General features: G+C 36.6%; 2 long non-coding RNA genes across 2 annotated transcripts in view; one reads left to right on the top strand and one right to left on the bottom strand.

Annotated features, from left to right (window-relative positions):
• Window positions 1-23371, top strand: part of LOC139357012 (uncharacterized) — a 584556-nt gene that overhangs the window by 124491 nt on the left and 436694 nt on the right. The window lies entirely within an intron of this gene.
• The window catches only part of LOC105473990 (uncharacterized), a 112845-nt gene continuing 108636 nt past the window's right edge, over window positions 19163-23371 (bottom strand). Inside the window, exons 2-3 of the long non-coding RNA XR_982616.2 lie at window positions 20386-20558; window positions 19163-19960 (exon numbers count right to left, since the gene is read on the bottom strand). This is a non-coding gene — a long non-coding RNA (uncharacterized lncRNA). The remainder of the gene's footprint in view (window positions 19961-20385; window positions 20559-23371) is intronic.

Raw genomic sequence — 23371 nt, 5'->3', positions numbered from 1 at the left:
AATGTGCCATTCAGAGATACACTCATACTAGGCAAGTTCTGTGCCAAATGCTGGGAGAGTCACAGGATGTATTGCACCTGAGATAATGGAATCATGTGCTTGGAGGTGTGAACAGGTAACTGAGAATAGGATGCATTCATCATGAAGACCAATGTGCATTGCCTCTCTTTTTCAATTTTTCAAGTATTTCAAATGTACATGACCTGTTATGTATACTTATGTAACAGGCTAATAAACACTTCCCTAAGTTAAAAACAAATCAGAAGACTAAGCAAGTTGATATGATAGAAATTGGGGAAGTCTCTATAATCCTCATGAACTTCAGTAATATAAAAATGTCATCCACAAAAGAGACACTCATTTTCTGGCTGTTTGCTGTTCACATTTCATTCTCTCTTGCAGCTGCTCCTGAAGGTTGGTTGGTCTCAGCTTGTTTCCCTCTCCCTTTCAGCAAATAGAGAGGCAAGGCCATTTATTAAATTCAGACCAGTTGCATACAGATTGGGCACTCATATTGAATTTGGGGTACTCTGATCTAGTCCTAAGTCACTCAGAGAGACTATTGTTTCTCCAAAAAGCAACTACTGTTTTCTCAAACTCAATACCTTACATATTTTTATTGCTTTAGAATATAAAGTCTAGTTTCATGTTTCTTCTTTCACCTACACAGCACTCTACAAAACCCTAGTTATTAAGTGCACTTTATAATGTTGTTAATTATCATTATTGTTTTATTGCACAGATTCTTGTGAAACAGCTCAAAACTGTAAAGGAATGAAATGGAAATCAGTCAGTCAATCAATCCATATTGCCTACATAGTGGTAATAAAATAATCATAGTGAGGACTCAGGCTCTTTGGTGCTGAAATCAGCTGCTCCAGCCTGTTAGGAAGATGTTCAGAATTAGACTCTGTCAAGAGTTTTCATTCCATGACTCATTATGCCACACAATAATTACCAGAATAAATGTTTATAGTGCATTCAGAATTAAATATTTTAATGATTCACAGGCAGAATTAAACATTTTAATGATTCGCAGGACAGCTAGGATGGGGAAGCTGACTGGCTCTCTTCTTGGACACTAAAAGCAAATGGGCATCTTTTTAAGGTACATGCATTTCTTCAGTCACAGATTCCTCCACTCCTTCACGATAAATGAAATGTGACCTGTTTCCAATGTAGTGTCATTTGTGCTGAAGACCCAGTCATGAAAAGAACCATAATTTATGCTCTTTTTTGTTCAATAATGCTAACATTAATTGTAGTAAACTGTTGTATTTACATGTGGTATATAGTATGTAGATGGTAGTAAAAGCTTTGTGATAGATGAGGTCATCTAAGTCAATTATGGAAAATGAGAAGAAAGAAAAGTCTGAAAGCCAAATTCCAGTACATAGCAACATATAAATATTCAGTGAAGGAACAAGATTTTAAAAACCTGAAAAGAAGTAGAAGGAATTTGAGAATAGTTTAATGAGCATTAAAGGCGAGTGTATTCATTTCCTGGTGCTTCCATAATGACGTATCATAAACTGAATGGCTTAAAGCATGAGAGATTTTTTCTCTCATACTTTTCAGGCTTAAAGTACAGAATCAAGGTGTCAGTAGGATCATGCTCCCCTTGAAACCACTAAAGGAGGATTCTCCCATGCCTGATCCAGCCTTTAGTGGCTCCAGGAATTTCCTGGCTTGCAGCTGTATAACTCCAGTCTCTGCCTGCACCTGCACATGGCTCTCTGCCCTCTGGTGTCTGTGTTTCCACATGATATTCTTCTCTGTGTTTTTTCCTGTGTCTGATTTTTTTGTTCTTCTTGTGAGGACTTCAGTCATATTGTATTAAGACCCACCCTAAATAACTCCTCTTAACTTGATTACATCTACAGAGATGTTTTCCAAATAGGGTTGTATGTATAGGTACTAGAAATTACCACTTAAGTGTATCTTTTGGGTGGACACAATTCAGGAAGAAAGGAAGGTAAAACACAAGAAACAGAGCAGAGTAAGGTCAAGGCAAAATGTGTCTGCTGGATTTTATGATGAAAATTTGGTTCATAACCTTATTTTCAACAGACTCATGGGAATGATAGGAACAGCAGCAGAACACATGGGGTGGAGAAATGGATTACATAAGAAAACGGCGTCAAGAGAAAAAAGAGAGGGCAATGACTGAATGAGATCTAGAGATGAGTGTTGGGGGGGTGTGTGTTAGTGAGGTGTGTGCATGGTGTGCATGTATGTGTGTGTGTAAAGCACTTGTATATAAGTGTACATTAGGACAGATTTTCTGCTTTCTTTAGCCTCTTTTTTCCTTATCATTCATCACTCATAAGAAGAAATAGATCTTTTGATATAGTGATGTCAAAGTGATGCTCTGAGAGATAATATTTATGAGAGGAAGGTCTGTAGAGACTGTCAGAGTATTACCAGATTGAAACCATGACCATTCCTCTGGAGTGACTTGACACAGGCATTGAGAAAAGTGGAGACCCTCTTTGCCCTACTTGATTTTGTGAATGTTGAGTTGCATTGGTGCTAAGTAAGGTTGCCAGGATAAACACAAGGTGTCCAGTGAAATTTGAATTTTAGATTTAAACAATCAAATACTTTTTGTAGAAATATATCATGCAATATTTGGGACACACTTGTATTAAGAAATTTTTCATTGTCTAAATGAAATTTAATACATTGTTTTGTGTTTTCATTTGCTAAATTTAGCAACTCAGTAGCTGAGTGAATATGTGTTAATAGATGAAGGACGGGGTGCAGGGTGAGAAAGGGAGAGGAAAAGCAAAGGAAAGAGACACAGACAGACAGAGACAGAAAGAGAAAGACTGAAAATGAGAGAAAGTGTGTGTGTGTGTGTGTGTGAGAGAGAGAGAGAATGAATAAGTATGAGTACAGGAACGACAGGAAGGGATAAAATCCTATGTTGGAGGAATTAACATGAAGTAGAAGAGACAATTCTTTCTACTGAGACAAGGAAAAAAGATATGGATCACATATCAGTATATTCAATTTTGGGAATGTCAACTTGAAAGAATTTATTCTGAATCATCTCTACTTTTATCTGAATTAGGAGGGTAAACCATCTTCTGGGATTGAAGAAGTAGAAGTAGAGGTAGGAAGGAGGAGCTTGGAGGAAATAGGGAACACTTGCAATAGCCAGTGGAGAGAAAGTATCATAGGAAGGGGAGGGGACTGATTTGGGACTAGGAGCAAGCCCATGCACTTCCCTGCTGTTCTGCAAAAGCAGCAGGAAGGGTAACCCTACTTCTCAAAAGAACTGCAGAAAAAATTGCTTAATGGTTTACATTGTAGGGCAAGGAGAGTTGGCAAACCTTCAGATCTCCAAATTTGGAAAATGAATTGGTGGACTGTAAAGGGGAGAGAAGACTGAAAAGATTCTCTTTCTCTCTCTCTCTCTCTCTCTCTCTCTCTCTCTCTCTCTCTCTCTCTCTCTCTCACACACACACACACACACACACACAATGCATTTCCACGCATTAGTTGACTTATTAGTCAAGCTAAAGTGTCACTGTGGCAAGATGCTAGCTGAAGCCTTAGACTTCAGCCCCCCAGCAGCAAGATAATTTCTTTTTCCTAATTTTTATAGCATGCATTCAAGGACTGATTGACTGTGCTTGAATTAACTATTTCTGAATCAGTCATGTAGGTCAGGTTAGTAGAAACTTTTGATTGGCCAATATCGGGGCTGAACTGCATGGCTTTGAATACAGGATCAGGGGCAAGGAAACCTAGAGTGCTCTGTGGCTGACAGACAGATAAAATCCACTACATAAATATCTAGAGTTTGAGGAAGACTAGGAAGGTCGAAAGTGACATCGAGAGTCAGGAAAGAGTTAAACATAAATTGAAAACTTTGTTCTAAGATTTATCTGCCTTATATAATTTTCTATGTTAACTTTGAATTCAGCCCAATCATCTACAGAGTTCAAAGTTTACAAAAGGGAATTCTGATGACATCAGTGGCACCTTTCTGTTTACAGGTGCAACTGTGTCTAACCATTTCAGGTTGTTAGATGTCTGTCTCCTTTTTCTAGAGCTCAAGATCTGGCTAAGACTTATCCTAAATGAAATAGAATAACATGTGGTCTTTGAAGTAATCATGGCATGACCTACTTCAATTCAACAATTCAGTGTAACAAGCATCTATTGGATGGCTGCCATGTGTAAGTCACTGTCTTACAGATTAGGGGATATGGAGTGCTGTATACACAGGTGCTCTCAGAAAATATTATTGAATGAATTCATTGATTTATTTAAGGGGCAGATTTAATGTTACATGGAATTGTAGCAAAAGTTCAATAGTAATGATTTACGTGGGTGGTATTGGGTAAATAGTTGTGAAGACTTAACTTTGAAATTTCTTTTTGTGTTAAGCACGATAGTCCAGGTTAAAGTGCAATAAGAGAAAATAAATTTCAGAGGCAGAAAACAAGACAGGCTTATTTTTGCTCATGATACAGGGCCATTTTGCATTGGCAGGGTGCTCTGCTCCACATGGTTCTTGCTGAGGGGCCGAGGCTGATGTAAGCTGTGAACGCACAGCATGGCTGTCAACACTTCAGAAGAAAGGGAAGGTAAAGAATCATGCAGTGGTTCTTCTGTGCTTCCATCCAGGAATGACATGAATTGCTTCTGCCCCTACGTCAGTGGCTAGAGGAAAGTTCCATGGCCAAGGTTAACTTCCAGAGGGTCAGGAAGATAGAATCTTTGCCTGTGCTAAGAGCTCATGGGAAACCAGACAGTAGTCAATCTCAGACTACCTCAGCTTCTCAAAGATGGATTATAACATTGAGTCATTAGCTGCTATCATGATGAGGATACTAGAGATTTTAATGATGAAAACCACCATTTATGGGGATCCATTAATTTCTAAGTATTGTGCAACACTGGTTAATATTGGGTTTCCCTTTTCATAGATGAAGAAAATGAGTCAGAAATTGTATAGATTATCTACTGTCACAGGTGCTAATGTGGCTATATAAATAATTCATGTTGTCCAATTCTAAGATAGTTCACAAATACCTCAGATCTTGTTAGTGAGGGAATCTTAGTGCTGAATAAATGTATGTAAATTATTACTCAAAGTAACTAGTGAATGCCAGCCAGTGGTGTAAACACTGCCTGTGTAATTTCCCATTTCGGAAATACACATCTGCCTCAATTGCTCTAATTCTGTAGCTTACTCTTTCATTATATGATGGATATGTAATGAATTGGTTTGTTGCTGTAATCTAACAGTTAAACATATTCAAATAGTTTAAGAAGAACACTTCAGATGGAGAAGAATATTATATGGAAAGATCTTTAAGCTTGGCATAGAGACTTCACACTTCATTTCATCTTTATTTGTCACTTCCTGAGCCAATCCTTGGACCTCTGTTTCCCTTTATGTAGAGTAAGCAAATTAGATCAGTTGACCTTTATGTATCCTATGTTACCTATGGCTGCTTTTCTTTCAGCCATTCTACATCCAGTCAGATTAATACAATCAGATGAAATTTGAAGCCTCTATCAGCTTTTTAGGAAGGGTCCCCAAAGCAAGAAGAGGGACTAAAATAATAGCAAGAATCAGGCAAGAACACATGCAGTCATTGGCAGCGGTATCAGCTCCAGCAAGACACTCTTGGTTTGTGTTTGGTTTTGAGGGAGTGACTTAAAGAGTAATCACTGTGATTAAGGAAAGCCAATGGCTCTGAACTTTTTCTTAGGTATAAGAGTGTACACACATATGCCTATCAGCTCGTTGCAGCTTTTCCTACAGCCTAAACATTTTTTCTTAGCCTCAGAATTAATACTATACAATGAATCTGAATCAAGAAAGAAGTGAAATCAGAAGGACTTTAAGAAGGAAAAATATCCAATCATTCCCCTCTCATTTTCACCTCTTTTGTTCCTTAAACACTTCTTAGATGTCCTTTGAGCTCATGATTCTTAAGTGGTTACTAAAATTACCTCCTTTTCATGCTCCTATAATGTTAAAAAACCACATTTCTAAAATGAAGTGCTATACCAATGGTATGAAAAGCAGGCTATTTTATGGAGTCAACAATTTTCTCTCCAAACAATAAACTTACCACACCAATTTTCCCAAGTGACAATAAACATACCAAAGAGAAGAATGGTTTCCTTCTTCAAATTTTAAAGTTAAGTGCATTTGCTAAAGAATGGGTTGCATGAGATGAAAAATGCATACTGCATATAAAGTTTTGATTATTTTAGTTCACCATAACATGTAGAAAAGATAGATGCTATTATAATTCAGTTACAATGACCAACTAAGTTTCTAAACTTAGAGACTCAAGAAAGAACTACCTGGAAATATAAGTAAATCATTTAAATTCTCTCACATGTTTAGCCAATCAGTAGTATAGATTATATCCAAGTAGTACAAATGTCTTAATATCATTTTCAGGACCCATTCTGCTCCTCGTTAATTCAGATAAACTGGCCAGATTTTCTTGTTAAATAGTAATAATCAGTATCTCTTTAATGTTTTACTATGAATAGTTGACCCTTAAACAATGCAGGGGTTGGGGGTGCCAACCCCTTGCATGGTAGAAGATTCATGTATAATTTTGGACTCCCTGAAAACTTAACTACTAATAGCCTACTGTTGGTTAGAAGCCTTACAGATAACATAGAAAAGCTTATTATCATATATTTTGTAGGTTGTGTGTATTTCATACTATATTCTCACAATAAGCTGGAGAAAATAAAATATTAAGAACATTCTAAAGAAAACATTTGCTATTTATTAAGTGAAAGTAGATCATCATAAAGGTCTTTATCTTCATCATCTTCACACTGAGTAGTCTGAGGAGGAGGAGGAGACAAAGGAGAGGGGTTGGTCTTGCTATCTTAGGAATGGCAGAGGTAGAAGAAAGTCCATGTGTAAGTGGACCTGCATATTTCAAACTCATGTTGTTCAAGAGTCAGCTGTATGCATTTTTTTCACATTAATTATTGACTATTTACAATAACACTGAAAGATGGTATTATTTTAATTCTCACTTTACAGGAAAGGAAACTGAGGATCAGTGTCCAAAGCTCAAGTTCTAGTGTGACCATGATACAAAACCCCATCTTCAGCCTCCAAATTCACAGGAAGCCCTTCTGTCACAGGAACCCTAAATTAACCATTATATTATATGTTATCCTCAGAGGAAGAGAGGAAAAGTGGGACATTTTGATGTGACCAGGTATAGTGATGAATAAAAAGTAGTGCCTACTATGTACCAGGAATGCAGACACAACAAGGAACAAAACCAAAGAAAATTCCTGCTTCACAGATTTTAATGGAAATGGAGTAGAGTAGGGAGAGTCAGATAATATGTAAGACAAAATATGTAAACTACATTCTATGTGAACTGATGATGAGAGTGAGAAGAAAACAAAGTAGGAGAGCACAGAGTGCAGGCTGGTGCTTCTATTTTAAATGGGTCGGTCAGAGAAGACTTTCCTGAAAATGTGGTGATTTTGCAATAATCTGAAGCAAGGAAAGGAGATGAAGATGCAGGTAAACTGTAATTTGAAGAATTTTCAGGAACAAAACTGAGAATGCAATTCTATCTTAGCTTTCCAAGTGGTCTGCATCCAACATGGAGGGAGGCAGATGAGCCTTGCCGGTGAACTTCCTGCTAACTTAGGATATTCCTGGGCGGGGGGAAACCAAGCGATGAACTGACTCCAGATGGTGACAGTGGTGACTGAAGTGCTAGCTGTAAAATAACCAGGGAGGAACAAGCTGAGGAAATGCCCAGTTTCCTTGGACAAAATATTGCTCTTTCACTTTTCATGTTGGGAGAGAGCTCCTGGACAAAGTTCCAACTTTATTTCTCCTTCTTTCTGTAAAGCACCTTGTCTCTTTGCGCCTATCATCCTAATTGTCTTTTCCTTCTAATTTCCACATAGTAGGAAAAGGAAAAGGGTGTGAAAAATAGTAAGTGACCAAAAAGCAGAGTCAAATCAGAGTTGTTGGAAGTTAAAATCAATTTCTCTCTTCCTCCTGTCCCACCTCCTACTCCTAATAATTTGGCTCATTGCTCATCTTAAAAGTTGCAGTTGCATTTTTCTTGATGATGTTTAATCAGAGTCGCCATCTTTTTTCTTCATGTAAACTCAATTCTCTTTGGGAATTTTATAAATAAAAGCTACATTTGCATGCATAAAGCAATTGATTCCACTGGGTGATAGATGAGTTTAATCTTTGAATGGTTAAGTAAAAAATTTTTAGCTCCCTCTTTGCTTTTATTTAGTGAATCATACCATTTGACTGAAATATTGCAGCTAGAATAGTGAATTTGGTGATGTCAGGGGTGGACACATCATACAAACTGAAATAAAATGAAGTCAAACTCTCCATCTTTAGTCAAATTGGACTATATGGAAAAGTCTCCAGATATTTTTATAGCCATATTGCTGGATAATACTGAAATATAAGATTTTTTAAAAGCCTTCCCTTCCACTTTTACTTCCAGCAGGTGTATTCAGTATTGGACCTCATTGCCTTCAGTGATGCTGTCCCAATGAATTATCCATCTGGGTTGCCTTTATACTTTTGAAACACAATGATGAATACCTGATTTTAACATTTCACAGATGGTGTCTCCTTTTTGTTGGTCTTACTTTAAAAGAAAATCCATATTTTATCTGGAGGTAAAAAACAGCTCCTCTCATTTTACAGACTTCCCAAGCCTTTCCAACACTTCAAATACTTGCTTCTGTATAAATAAATATAATGTAGAAATAAATGCAATGCTCTAGTTCAATTCATAAATGCCAGTTAAGTCTTAATTTTGGGTTTCATTATGTATCGAATTGAAAATGATGTTTTTAAAATTTAGAATCTGTGTACGTTGAGAAATTCATAGGCTTATAGAAAACCTAATTGGAAAGGTTATTAATAGTAATCAATCTGTACTCTTACCTGATATGTAAATCCACATATAACCGCCACAAAAATGGTTGTTCAGTTCATACTTGAACACTAATAGAAAGTCTTTCAAAATGTACATGAGATCCATGCTGTGTTAGTTGAAAAAAAAATTTAAAAGGACAAGAATTAATTAGAAATATGATATCCTCTACTGTCTCTTTGTCCTCATCATTTGAACTAACCAGTCTTCGACACAAACCCAAACATCCTCGTGTGTTCTGGAAGATTTTTAAAACAAAGATAAAGTTAAAGACGGTATTACATGTGAAAATGTTCATCTCTCTGCTTATCACAAAGTAAAGTTACAACAAATTTTAGTCATTATTACTTAAAATGATTCCTTGGCATACATTTGATTATGCAGACAGAACCTGTTTTTTTGGTGTATTAGTCCACTCTGACACTGCTAATAAAGACATATGCAAGGCTGGGTAATTTATGAAGGAAAGAGGTTTAATTGACTCACAGTACAGCATGACTAGGGAGGCCTTGTAAAGATTACAGTCATGGCAGAAGGGGAAGAAAGCAAGTCCTTCTTCATATGGTGGCTGGAGAGAAAAGTGCAAAGTGAAGGGGTGGGGAAAGTCCCTTGTAAAACCATCAGATCTCATGAGAACTCACTATAACAACAAAAGCATGGAGGTAACCATCCCCATGATTTGATTACCTCTTACCATGTCCCTTCCATGACATGTGGGGATTATGGGAACTACAATTCAAGATGAGATTTGGGTGGAGACACAGCCAAACCATATCACTTGGGCTGTGTTGGTTGAGAATGAACAAAATCATCTGCATCTGTGGATGGCCAGTGTTTCTTAATTTTCCAGGGACTTGCCATTTTAATGTGAAAGCCCTACATTCTCAGAACCTTCCTTATGCCTGGGCAAACCAGGATAATTGACAATCTGACCCAGAATCCAAGTTTTCAGCCTGGATCTGTGATTCTCTTGTCTCCTCTTCATGTCTATAGATTTTTTTTCCACAGAGTAACTTCTGAATTTAAAAATACATATAATCTTCCAATATATATAATTGAAGAATGTAAAGGTTTACTCTGAATGTTCTAGTTCTAGATTAATAACAGCATGCTACTTTTTTAGGATCTGTGCTACTAAAATGTGTAATGGTGGTTATTTTTCTCACCCATATCTCTTGTGACAAATGTAATTGGTTCTCAAGTTTGCTGGTGCCTTGATCTTGGATTTCCCAGCCTCCAGAACTGTGAGCAATAAACTTCTGTTGCTTACAAATTATCCAGTTTAATGTATTTTATTTTAGCAGTCTGAACTGACCAAGACACAGGGGTATACACAAAGTTTCTTGGAGATATAGCAAGAGATGAGATGTTCTCTGTCATCCAGCAAAACATGCTCCATTGTCAGACACACTGTACTTGGCTGAAGAGGTATTATATAAAACTTAGCAGATTGATACCTCTAAATTTATGATTACCAATGTTACATGCACCTTCAAAACTGTCAATCTTGCTACTTTGTTTGAACTGGCTTGTGGTTCCATTTAACATAAATGTCTATTTCAATATTCCACAGTATTGTCAAACCTCTAGACTTCCTCCGCTTTTCACAGTCAGTAGATAACTGCTTCTTGCTTTACAAAGAAAGTATAAGTCATCAGGGAGAAAGGCTTTCAGTTTCTGAAACCAAATTTGCCTGCCTGCTAAATGGAAGTGATAGACATTTATTTATTCAAGCCCAGTTCCTTCAACTCTGTTCATGTCCTTCTCTTCCTCCTGTTTCAAGAATCTTGCACTAGATTTTATCTTCTGTCTTCCGTGTCTTCAACTTGTGACTCTCTACCTGAGCTTTCTTATCTCAGCTAAATTTGCTTCTCTCATCTTAAAATAAAAAAGCCTTTCCTTTAATTTGAATCTCTTCCTACTCCTGCCTTTTATGCTTCCTTTCCCAATCAAACTTCTTATGAGTTGTCCAGGCACATTGTCTCCACTTTTCCACTCCAACACTGTCCATGCTAATGCCACCTACAACCTCAGTATCACAAAATCTAAAACATGATCTTTCATTATTTCCTAAGTAACATCCCAATCACATTCAATGCATTTGATTTTCCTTGAAACAGTATCTTGCTTTGACTTCACTGACACTGGAGTTCTGATTTTCATTTACCACACTGGTCACTCCCTGACAGTCTCCTTTGCCATCTCTTTCTTTTAAACCCAATTTGCAAATGCTGACATTTCCATACCAAGCTTGACCTCTCTCTCTAGTGCTCATTCCAGGCAAGATTTTATCCTTTCATCCCTCAAACTCAACTGCTGACTTGATCCGTGTGTTAATAGCTTCAAAGTGAACATTTTCAAAACCAAATTAATTATTTTTCTTCACAAACCTGATCTTTTCCTAGGATTTTCCATCTCAATAAATGAACACCATCACCCAGCATTTTGCTCAATATAGAATTTTGATTATCAACCTTATTACCTCCTTCTCCCCGCATCTGCATTGTATTAATCACCATTCTTTCAATTTTGCTTACCTCTCTCCATATGTAACATCATATTCTAAATCAACAATGTTTTTCACTTGTTTTCCTTTTATCTGGTGTTGCTCCCTCAACCTCTACCTCTATTTTTTTCTTCTCTAAGCAGTTAGAGTTGTCATTACAAAAACAAACTTTTATCATGTCATTCCTCTTCTGTTATTCAATGGTTCCTCATTGCTCCTAGAAATGCCTTTAAAATCCTTAACAGAGACTACAGGTATTGAAATTATTTCGTTTGTATTGATCTTGCCAACCTAATTTCTCACCATCCCCCACCCTATTCTCTGTGATATAGTCACCTTGGACTCCTTTTAATTTTTCAATTGTTCTGTGCCCCTTCACACCATGGAGACTTCATGCACGTCTGACCTGTCCTGCCTAGGCAGCTTTTTACCTGCTTCTTCACCTAGATAACACATGTTTCAGTTCCTCACTTACAAGTTATTTCCTTTGAATCAAAATAATCTCATATTTCCATTTTGTGATACAACAATTGCCATGTATGTAATTCTTTGTGTAATTTTTTGTTTATAGACTATTTTGCTAGCAAGATAAGGACAGGTATTATCTGCTTTATTTACAGCTGAGACCAGGCATTACCTGCCTTATTTATAGCTGTATCACTCATTACTTGTTGAATGCATGAAGATACTCCAATCAAATTTCCCCTTTGTAATAACTTCTTGATTTATCTTTTTGCAAAAAAAAATCAGTCTGATAACTAATACAATAAAAACACTGCCTTTAAATTCTTCCTGGTTGGTTGATTAAGGAATTTCCAGAGCTCTTCATAACTATTTGTAAAGTCTATTTTTTAGTGTATATATCTTTTGTTCATTTGCATACTTATTTACTGTATTGTAAATATTGCAAACAGTATCAGAAACTTTTAACAAACAAAAGTGTTGTGCTTTTGTGATTATCAAGATCTTTGAAATAAATAGCATCACCAGAGTTTAACTTTCAGTTAAACTCTAAATTAATTATCTGGTCATTTACTTTTAAATTCATAGGTTAATGTGCATTTATATATTTAATTTAATTAGAATCTAAATTACAGAGACATGAGCAGGGGGAAGAAAACCAACAAGGGATGGTGATGCACCCAGGGGCTAGTAGTATTGTGAAGCCATTATCATCACTAGGGCTGAACAATGGGGAGGGAAAAGTGTTATTGGAATCTGACAAGAGTTAAAACAATGGAAGACGGGTCCCTCACCTGAAGCTGGAACATAGAGGAGAAAGGACACTGCCTATGTGCATCAAGACTGGCTAGGAGCAGCAGCAGGGTGTGTGTGGAGGGGAGATTTCCTCACCTTTACCGCCATTACCATCTTTAAGCCTCTTGCCTCTGCCTGCCATTGGTTTAACCCCACAGGAAACCAGGGAACACTGTGGGAGAGAGGGTAGAGTCTGGGTGGGTGAGGGAGCTTCAGAGAACACCCAATACATCTCTTTTCCTTCATAATATTGTGGAAATATGGGTTCTTATCTTACAACTACTTTTTTATTTCTTCCATGTATGTTGTTTTATCTGTCCCAGTAGCCCAATGGTAAGAGTTTAGTTCTCTCATTTCTAGTATAAATTTCTGTAGATTCCTTTTGTACAACACCAAAGTAGGCAGGTAAAATCACTAAGTAAAGACATTTCATGCAAAGTACAACTCATAAATTACAACTTTCCCCATGGAAACTTTTATTAGATCATCATATGAATAAGACACAGGAAGAAGTTTTATGAAGACATGACCAATATGAAACTGGCATCATCATGATTAAAAGAAAGCTAATATTAGGTTCATGATATCATACGGATACCTATAAATGTTTTAAGCCACAAATGAAATTGATCGAATGAGGCAAAAAAAAAAAAAAAAAAAAGCCACAGGTAGATAATAGCTAATAAAAGAATTTGTAACTAGAGTATAAGATTTAATTCTATGTTGGAACCCATTTAATATTGTAACTCAAGCCTCATTATTTTGCAGTTTAGATTTCTAAGGTTTTCCTATGTCATCTATGTTAATTTGACAATTAATCAACTTTAATGTTACTTGATAATAGACCTTTTATTAAGTTGAAACATCTGAATTGCTGATTATTGTCAATTTTGGCCCATAAAAACAGTAAGACAGTGGTACCACCTACTATATAAATGCACATTAACCTATGAATTTAAAAATAAATGGCCAAATAAATAAATGCACCCTTTGTTTCCATTATTTATTAGCATCATTTTTTATTGAAATATAATAGACATACATATTTTTGAGGTGCATGCAATAACTTAACATATTCATATAATTTGTAAACATCAAATCAATGCAATTTGGATATCTATCACCTTAAATGGTTGTCATTTCTTTATGCTAGAAACATTCAAAGTCTTATTCAAAATATGTAGCCTTTTAAAAACGACATTTATTTATTTGATAGAATGATAACAATTTTGAAAGAATTATACAATACTTGTGTTATAGCTAGTGCCAACATGTACATCTGTGCCAGAATTAATCTCTTTGACATAGCACTTTCTGAAAGTAATTTGTTTATCTCTTCCACAGTACATGCTTGTACACAATTCTTTTGTTAATATAACACAGACTCATCTTTTCATTAAGCATTTTGAATGTAGTCAGGTGCCTTGGTGATGGGGAATAACAAATCTGCCTAATATATTTTTAACAATCAAAAATAGCACAGCTGATTTCTTCTTTGGCACTTTTACTCTTTGTAAGAATGCTCTATGGATATATTCTGTCTTTCAATTTTCACATTTTAACTTCCATGAAATGTAACAGGAGCTGAGAGTGTTAATTGGAACAAGCTTTGGCACAGTATTTTTCAAACCTCCAATCCTGAAAACATCTAACTACTTATTTATCGTTGGAAAAAAAATAATAATTTTGATGTGTTGAAGATTTAACAAGAACATGTATAATGCCTATTTTTAATACAAACTTTCTCTCACTGGTATTATATATTATAGTTTTAGCCAAGAGAGATACACTTATCTAGAGACATGTTTATATTTAAGTTTGTTAAAATCTATAAGGTAAATAATTTGTTTTTAAATCAATTTTTAATTTTCTATGATAACATGCAATCTAAAATACCTCCAAAATAAACCAATTTTCCACTCTAACAAAATATATTGTTTTATTTTGTATGTTTCTGAGACTTAAATAGGAGCTCAAAAGTGAATAGACTATCAATTTTATAAACCGTTAGTTAATACATCTTAAAATCTTGTTCCACTAAAAGTGAGCTCCACTGTAAGAAAGAAATGAAAATGTATAAAAATAAAGAAAGGAGAGAAGGTAGGGAGAAAGACAAGATACGAAGAAAGCAAAAAAGGATTAAAAAAGAGAATCAACCGAAAGCAAACTCAAAACAGATATAATGGCAGGAATTGCATCCCAGTGTGTTGGAGAGTTACTCTGCATGTTTCCTAAATTGGCTGTACCCTTTAGTTGAGTAGGGATGGCAGGTGACACTGACCTGGGTCATGTATTTGCTGAGGGATGATAAAGGATAGGAGCAAAGCCCTCCCTCACTGTCTTGGCAGCCACCACTCTCTCCATCACCATGGCTTCAACTTTTGTTTTTAGAGGAGAATTTTAGGTGAAAGCAACGTGCCTGGGGTTACAGCCAAACATGAATCAGAGGGAGTTGCCATAGTAATGGCTACCTCTGCTCAGGTTCGATTCTCATATGTCAGCTCGACATTTGCTCAGGGCAGGTGGTCTCGAAGATTTGGCTTACAGGATATTTTTCCAACCCTCGATGGAACTGGAGAAGCTGCCAAAAATAAGACAAGAGTGAGGAGTAGGCTCTCTGGACAGCTGATCAGCTACTCTCTATGTGCTAAGAACCAAGTCATTTCAAGTTCCAGAGTCTTATCCTCCCCGCATGTAAACTGGTATCTGTTTTTCTGGTTGCAGGAAATGTAATGTGCTTAGATTAGAGAATACATATGGATGTGCTTTAGAAGCTACAGAGTATTGTACAGATGGAAGGTATAGGATTACAATTGTATTAATAGCTAATTTTAAGGTATTGATCTGGAAAACTAAAAAAATCTAGGAAATGTAAATCCACAAGAAAGTAAACTAAACCATTTGAACATTTGGATAGTGTCTACTTATAGTAGACATGCTCCCCAAGTGCTGTATGATTTTCTCTATTGTGAAGATTCAGTCTATAGCTATGGATTTTAAATGTAAGAGTTATCTGGTACACTTAATAAACATGCTGATGTCATTCTACTGGAAGTGGTCAGCATAGAGTAGCTGCCACACTTGTATGGCTATCATAACATTCAACAGTGTTAGCCTTTGAGTCAGCTGTGAGTCTTAACTACCTCCATAGCTTTCAGCAAATTTCTTTGTTTGTTCATTAATTCATTAGTCATTGATTCAGTCCATACTCACTGAGCATTTGTTATGCTAGATACTGGCCAAGGTGTTGAGATAAACTGACAAGCCTCTTCCTCTAAAGATTCTGATGCTTATGGTAGCCAAGCAGGCAGGCAACAAGGAAGTACAATCAAGTGATGATTCATGCTGGGACAATATAAACACTAGTTTTTTTAAGAAAAATTATTATTATACTTTAAGTTCTAGGGTACATGTGTACAACATGCAGGATTGTTACATAGATATACATGTGCCTGTTGGTTTGCTGTACACATCAACTCGTCCTTTACATTAGGTATTTCTCCTAATACTATCCCTCCCACAGCCCCCGACCCACCGACAGGTCCCAGTGTGTGATATGTCCCACGCTGTGTCCATATGTTCTTACTGTTCAGCTCCCACCTATGAGTGAGAATATGTGGTGTTTGGTTTTCTATCCTTATGATAGTTTGCTGAGAATGTTGGTTTCCAGCTTCATTCATGTCCCTGCAAAGGACATGAACTCATCCTTTTTATGACTGCATAGTATTCCATGGTATTTATGTGCCACAATTTCTTAATCCAGTCTATCATTGATGGACATTTGGGTTGGTTCCAAGACTTTGTTATTATGAATAGTGCCACAATAAACATAAGTGTGCATGTGTCTTTACGGTAGCATGATTTATAATGCTTTGGGTATATACCCAGAAATGGGATCGCTGGGTCAAATGGTATTTCAGGTTCTAGATCCTTGAGAAATTGCCAAACTGTCTTCCACAATGGTTGAACTAATTTATACTCCCACCAATAGTGTAAAAGCGTTCCTATTTCTCTACATCCTCTCCAGCATTTGTTGTTTCCTGACTTTTTAATGGCTGCTATTCTAACTGGCATGAGATGGTATCTCATTGTTGTTTTGATTTGCATTTCTCTGATGACCAGTGATGATGAGCATTTTTTCATATGTCTGTTGGCTGCATAGATGTCTTTTGAGAAGTGTCTGTTCACATCCTTTGCCCATGTTTTGCTGGGATTGTTTTTTATAAATTTGTTTAAGTTCTTTGTAGATTCTGGATATTAGCCCTTTGTCAGATGGGTAGATTGCAAAAATTTTCTACCATTCTATAGGTTGCCTGTTGACTCTGATGATAGTTTCTTTTACTGTACAGAAGCTCTTTAGTTTAATTAGATCCCATTTGTCTATTTTGGCTTTTGTTGCCATTGCTTTTGGTGTTTTAGTCATGAAGTCTTTGCCCATGCCTATGTCCTGAATGGTATTGCCTACGTTTTCTTCTAGGGTTTTTATGGTGTTAGGTCTTACATTTAAGTCTCTAATCCATCTTGAGTTAATGTTTGTATAAGGTGTAAGGAAGGGATTCAGTTTCAGCTTTCTACATATGGCTAGCCAGTTTTCCCAGCACCATTTATTAAATGGGGAATCCTTTCCCTATTGCTTGTTTTTTTTCAGGTTTGTCAAAGATCAGATGGTTGTAGATGTGTGGTGTTATTTCTGAGGCCTCTGTTCTGTTCCACTGGTCTATATATCTATTTTGGTACCAGTACCATGCTGTTTTGGTTACTATAGCTTTGTAGTATAGTTTGACATCAGGTAGCGTGTTGCTTCCAGCTTTGTTCTTTTTGCTTAGGATTGTCTTGGATACGCAGGCTCTTTTTTTGGTTCCATATGAACCTTAAAGCAGTTTTTTTTTCCCAATTCTGTGAAGAAAGTCCGTGGTAGCTTGATGGGGATAGCATCAAATCTATAAATTACCTTGGGCAGTATGGGCATTTTCATGATATTGATTCTTCCTATCCATGAGCATGGAATGTTCTTCCATTTGTTTGTGTCCTCTTTTATTTAGTTGACCAGTGGTTTGTAGTTCTCCTTGAAGAGGTCCTTCACATCCCTTGTAAGTTGATTCCTAGGTATTTTATTCACTTTGTAGTAATTGTGAATGGGAGTTCACTCATGATTTGGATGCTCTGTTTTCTGTTATTGGTGTATAGGAATGTTTGTGATTTTTCACATTGACTTTGTATCCTGAGACTTTGCTGAGGTTGCTTATCAGCTTAAGGAGATTTTGGGCTGAGATGATGGGGTTTTCCAAATATACAGTCATGTCCTCTGCAAACAATTTGACTTCTTCTTTTCCTAATTGAATACCCTTTATTTCTTTCTCTTGCCTGATTGCCCTTGCCAGAACTTCCAACCTTATGTTGAATAGGAGTGGTGAGAGAGGGCATCCTTGTCTTGTGCTGGTTTTCAAAGGGAATGCTTCCGGTTTTTGCCTATTCAGTATAATATTGCCTGTGTGTTTGTCATAAATAGCTCTTACTATTTTGAGATACATTCCATCAATACCTAGTTTATTGAGAGTTTTTAGCATGAAGGGCTGTTGAATTTTGTCGAAGGCATTTTCTGCATCTATTGAGATAATCATGTGTTTTTTGTCATTGGTTCTGTGTATGTGATGGATTATGTTTATTGATTTGCATATGTTGAACCAGCCTTGCATCTCAGGAATGAAGCCCGCTTGATCATGGTGGATAAGCTTTTTGATGTGCTGCTGAATTCGGTTTGTCAGTATTTTACTGAGGATTTCGCATTGATGTTCATCAGGAATATTGGCCTAAAATTCTCTTTTTTGTTGTTGTGTCTGCCAGGCTTTGATATCAGGATGATGCTGGCTTCATAAAATGAATTAGGGAGGATTCCCTCTTTTTCTGTTGATTGGAATCGTTTCAGAAGGAATGATACCAGCTCCTCTTTGTACCTCTGGTAGAATTTGACTGTGAATCCATCTGGTCCTGGACTTTTTTTTGGTTGGTAGGCTATTAATTATTGCCTCAACTTCAGAAGCTGTTATTGGTCTATTCAGAGACTTGACTTCTTCCTGATTTAGTCTTGGGAGGGTGTATGTGTCCAGGAAATTATCCATTTCTTCTAGATTTTCTAGTTTATTTGCATACAGTTGTTTATAGTATTTTCTGATGGTAGTTTGTATTTCTGTGGGATTGATATCCCCTTTATCATTTTTATTGCATCTATTTGATTCTTCTCTCTTTTCATCTTTATTAGTCTTGCTAGCAGTCTATGTATTTTGTTGATTTTTTTCAAAAAACCAGCTCCTGAATTCATTGATTTTTTGAAGGGTTTTTGTGTCTCTATCTCCTTCAGTTCTGCTCCAATCTTAGTTATTTCTTGCCTTCTGCTAACTTTTGAATTTGTTTGCTCTTGCTTCTCTAGTTCTTTTAATTGTGATGTTAGAGTGTCAATTTTAGATCTTTCCTGCTTTCTCTTGTGGGCATTTAGTGCTATAAATTTCCCTCTACACACTGCTTTAAATGTGTCCCAGAGATTCTAGTAGGTTGTGTCTTTGTTCTCACTGGTTTCAAAGAACATCTTTATTTCTGCCTTCATTTCGTTATGTACCCAGTAGTCATTCAGGAGCAGGTTGTTCAGTTTCCATGTAGTTGTGCGGTTTTGAGTGAGTTTCATAACCTTGAGTTCTAATTTGATTGCACCGTGGTCTGAGAGACAGTTTGTTGTGATGTCTGTTCTTTTACATTTGCTGAGGAGTAAACACAAGTTTTAATAGAAAATGTCATAGGATTTCTCTTAGTAAAGTAGTCAGAATTGTTCAACATAAAGATGTCCTGGCCACATCAATGATGTTCGGTCTTAAACCATGAAGCCTTTAAATATTCCAATCCTCTGTTTTCTCATCTGTGAAATGGGAATAAATTTGGGACCTTGATGTAGTTTGGATGTTTGTCCTCTTTAAATATCATGTTTTAATTTGATCCCCTATATTGGAGATGGGGCTTAGTGGGACATGTTTTGTTCATGAGGGCGGATTCCTGATGAATGTCATGGTGGTGTCCTCATGGGAATAAGTGCTTTTGCTTCATTCATTCCTACCAGACCTGATTGTCAAAAAGACTCTGGAACCTTCCTCCTCTCTCTCTCTTCCTTCCTTTCTCACCACATGATGGCTGCTCCTTTTCCACCATGAGTGGAAGCTTCCTGTGGCCTTCACAGAAGCAGTTGCTGGCACCACGCTTCCTATACAGCCTGCAGAAATGTGAACCAAATAAACTTCCCAGTGAATACTAAGCCTCAGGTATTCCTTTATAGCAACACACATGGACTAAGACACACCTGCCTCGAAAGGTTGTTGGGAGGATTAAGTGTGGTGATCATTAGCAGATTGTCAGGTACAAAGCAAATGTTCAATAATGATTAGTTATTAATAATAATAATTACTATTTAGTTTCTTGTTATAGTAAGGAAATGTAAAAAGCAATAAATAAACAAAACAAGATTATCTAAGTAAATGATGTAATAACTTTCTACTGTCCTGGAATTTTATCAGTAACTCAACAGAGAATGTGAGTTGTATAATAACAGATTTATAATTTGCATAAATACATTGCCCCAAGTTAAAGAAAATGAAAGCTTTTTAAAAATATCGGAACAAGTCAAAACAATTGTCTTACTGAAGATAAGGACATCTTCTGGAGGTTTAGATGAGGTCAAAACAGGAGTTGAAATCAAGCCAGCAAGCCTGTTCTGCATCAGACTCTGATTCTGCTCAGTTCTATGTGCTGCTCCAACCTCAGGCTGGCAACCCATTGGTTACAGTAGTGCCCACACTCATAGCAGGACATACCTGGAGCAAGTGGGAAATAAGTGATTATTCCCAGAAAATTTCTCAGAAGTGAGAATTATCTTCTTTCTCGGAAATCTCAAGCAAACACCTTCCATCATCTCCTTATTTCTGAACCAACCTTTGTAGGAAGAGGAATGCCCTTTGCTCATTGACATAGATCTTCCCATCCCTATCCAATCACTATGGAAAGGGTGATAGGATTAGCCTAATTGTGGGCTAATCAGGCCAATCCTGCTGCATAAAAAGATTTTTCAAATCACATCACTATACAATGAAAAGGGGACCGTTGGGAAAGCCAGCACATACCCTATATGTAGTTCTGCAACCCTTTATCACACAATGGACTTGGAATTTGAAGTTCTTACTCCAAAGTAAGGTAAAGGTGACTCGAGGGAGCAATACTTTGATCTAAAGGGCAGAGTTCATACCGATCCTGTGAGCAGGGAGGGGTCTCAAGTCCAGAAATGTGTGGGGAAAAAGCAGTTATTCATTCATTCTTCCATGTATTAAGTGCTGAATATTTGGTAGATGCTATCTGCCTGCTGGAGCTTACATTCCAGTAGAGGTGAGGATGTATGAGGGACAAGAACAGAGTATAAAATGGGAGGCATGCTGGAGAAGATAAGGAATAATAGCATGATGAATTAAGACAAAGGAAGATCTTCAATATCCCCTATCTCCAGAGAAAGAAGAGCAAAGTAAAGAGGGGCAATTGCTTTATAAATGCTTGTACTCTCTGTTCCAGCATTACCACAACCTCAGTTCTCTGGGTGCCAACTTTAACATTGTTTTTCAAATCCATATCTTATTTAAACCATTATTTTCACTAATTTCCACAAAGTAACTCTTTGAAATTTAATTTTATGTTATTTTCATCTTTGCAGTCCTCACACAGAAGTTTAATATGCTTGTTATATTTTAATAGGTATTCATTAAATGTATAATCAAATTTTTAACAAGTAAAATAAAATCAACAAGTAAGCATTTCTGTATGCCACTTAAAATAATATCCTAGCTGGGCATGGTGGCTCATGCCTGTAATCCCAACACTTTGGGAGGCCAAGGCTGGTGGATCACCTGAGGTCAGGAGTTCAAGACCAGCCTGGCCAACATGGCGAAACCCCATCTCTACTAAAAATACAAAAATTTTTCAGGAATGGTGACTTGGGCGCCTATAATCCCAGCTACTTGGGAGGCTGAGGTCAGAGAATTGCTTGAACCCAGGAGTGGGGAGGTTGCAGTGAGCCGAGATCACACCATTGCGCTCCAGCCTAGACGACAAGAAACTCTGTCTCGAAAATAGCGATAATGATAATAATAGTAAGTAATAATATCTTAGCAGTGGAACCTGTCTCATGCTTTGAGAAGCATTGTTTTATTCTGATAATCCTTTTGGTACACTCTAGGTTTTAATTTCAGCGTACCCAATCCAGCTTCAGGGCTCCCTAAGTCTCTAGATTTGGATGTCTTTAGCAACTATTAGAGAAGCATTTTTTCTGGGGATTTCAACTTTTATTTTTAAATTCCCCAAAGCCTTTTTTACTTACCCTGTTGGTGTGTCCTGAGAAAGTTCCCTTTCTTTCTTTCTCAAGATGGAGTTAAAAGTTGGGTATACCCACCCTTCGTTCTCTGCTGACAGCCCTGGTACCCCTGGCTTAGCAAATGCAGTGAACACATTCACCACGGCAGTTTGGCAGATATTTCAACCATGACATTTGCCTTTCACAGATTAAGAAAAGAAGGTGTCCCCTTATGGGCTGCCTGTGCTAAATCCCCTGACACATTTATTTTCGATTTATGGCATATTAGATTTCAGGTTTTTAATTTGCGTGTTTCTGGCAAAGTGTCAGAAGGTTGTGTCTTCGCACACGTCTAGAGTTGTATGTACATGAAACAAAGGCAAATTCAAAAGGTAAAGCTCAAAGGAGGAAACAAAGGGCATATCTAATTGTTTAACCCAAATTGTTTCGCTCTTTCTGCTGGATGTGTCAGAATATAAAGTGTCATCATTTAAAAAATACTCTAGATTATTTCTGAGGTTGTCCATTGATATTTTTGGTTTTTTACACCTAAATTAAAAGCAATGTCTGACTTTTAAAAACATGTTTTTAACAAAAAAAAATACATAACACATACAAAATAGAAGCTTGTTTTATAATTCAGATCAGTTTTCAAATCGTGTTATGATGAATGCAACGAGAAAATTGTGAATAAATTCCTTCTAACAGGGCCTTCATTAAAACTGCTCATAAAGCAGGCTCTTTCCTCTTTACTATTCAGTTCACAAACACTGTTTTTAGATAATAACAACCATACAATATAATTATGTACTTTGTCTGAAATATTTTATTAACTAAATGATAGGTTTAGATGACTGAATTCTAGTCAACATCTGCCACTTGTAACTCAACAATCTGTAGCAGACATGTATAGCCTCTCAGAGCTTCAGGTTTCCTCAGCTGGAAAAGGCATAATAGTAGTTGAGTTAAAAGCTGGCTTGTGGACTTGTTAAGGGAATTGAATAAGAAAATCTATGTGGAACTGGTTGGTAAATTCTACAGCACTACAAAGAGTACATCCATATTGTAACATAAAAATTAACTAGCACATATTGTAATATAATAATAGACCATAATACCACATAATCTCATAAACTTAGAGAGTAGCCAGGACTTATAAACATGCTTGTGATTTCAAATACTATCTCCATATATGTCTAAAAATACATTGGCATGTAGTTGTCCAACTGGTTTGTTCTTCAATAATATTTCTGGATCATTTGTAATTAACATGGATTTTAATTACTGTAGTTG

Source organism: Macaca nemestrina, chromosome 11 (genome assembly GCF_043159975.1).
Source record: "Macaca nemestrina isolate mMacNem1 chromosome 11, mMacNem.hap1, whole genome shotgun sequence".
NCBI lineage: Eukaryota > Metazoa > Chordata > Mammalia > Primates > Cercopithecidae > Macaca > Macaca nemestrina.
Note: the sequence above shows the minus strand (reverse complement) of the source record. Positions and strands in the feature narration are given on the sequence as shown.